The 735-nt window shown below is 41.2% G+C and overlaps 1 non-coding gene across 1 annotated transcript; it reads left to right on the top strand.

Moving 5' to 3' along the window:
* Nucleotides 1–315: 315 nt before the first annotated feature.
* Nucleotides 316–420, top strand: LOC121135565. Its single transcript, XR_005872664.1, has one exon. It is a non-coding gene; the product is annotated as a U6 spliceosomal RNA (small nuclear RNA).
* Nucleotides 421–735: the final 315 nt, after the last annotated feature.

Genomic DNA, 735 nt, shown 5'->3' with positions numbered 1-735 from the left:
AGTCAGAAGAGGAAGTGGGGAAAGGACGAAGATGAGAAACAGGAGACAGATGTGTGGTGTGGTCCCAGAGCACCATCTATTCTGGATGCTGAGTGAGCCAGAGCCTTGAGCTCAGGAGTCTGAGGCCAGCCTGGGCAACAGTGAGTCCTGTGTTAAAAGAGAGGACATGGGAGGGGAAGAGAGACAAGGGAGAAAGAAGAAAAAGAAAGAAAGCACTATGCTACACATACAACTAAGCTTGAAGATGGCTTAGAGAAAAGGCCCAGCAGCCTAAAAAAAATATCATTTTTATAAAATTCTATGAAAAATGTATGTGCTTCTGGTTTTGGCGGCATGCATCTAAAATTGGAACAATTACAGAGATTAGTATGGCTCCTATGTAAGGATGACATATAAATTCTTGAACCATTCCACATTTTAAAATTTAATCCTTGTTTAAGAAGTATTCATTTTTATGGTTCTCTAAGACGTTTCCTTGGCTTACTTATTTTTAACTTCTTTCAGGAACATCTTCCTGGCCATTAGCCTGATTCGGGTGGCACTGTTAATCTTCAGCAGAAAACAGTCCTAAGATGTGGGAAGACACAATCTAGTAAGCACCCACTATTCACCAGGCATCCCCACAGACCTAATCCCACTCTCTGAGACCTTATCATTGTACTAGAAAGTTCTTTGGTCACTGGGAGCAGGACTGTATGATGCATCTTCCTAGAAAATTGACAAACATTTCTTTTG

Source organism: Mesocricetus auratus, unplaced genomic scaffold (assembly GCF_017639785.1).
Source record: "Mesocricetus auratus isolate SY011 unplaced genomic scaffold, BCM_Maur_2.0 Super-Scaffold_4256, whole genome shotgun sequence".
In the NCBI taxonomy this organism is placed as follows: domain Eukaryota; kingdom Metazoa; phylum Chordata; class Mammalia; order Rodentia; family Cricetidae; genus Mesocricetus; species Mesocricetus auratus.
Note: the sequence above shows the minus strand (reverse complement) of the source record. Positions and strands in the feature narration are given on the sequence as shown.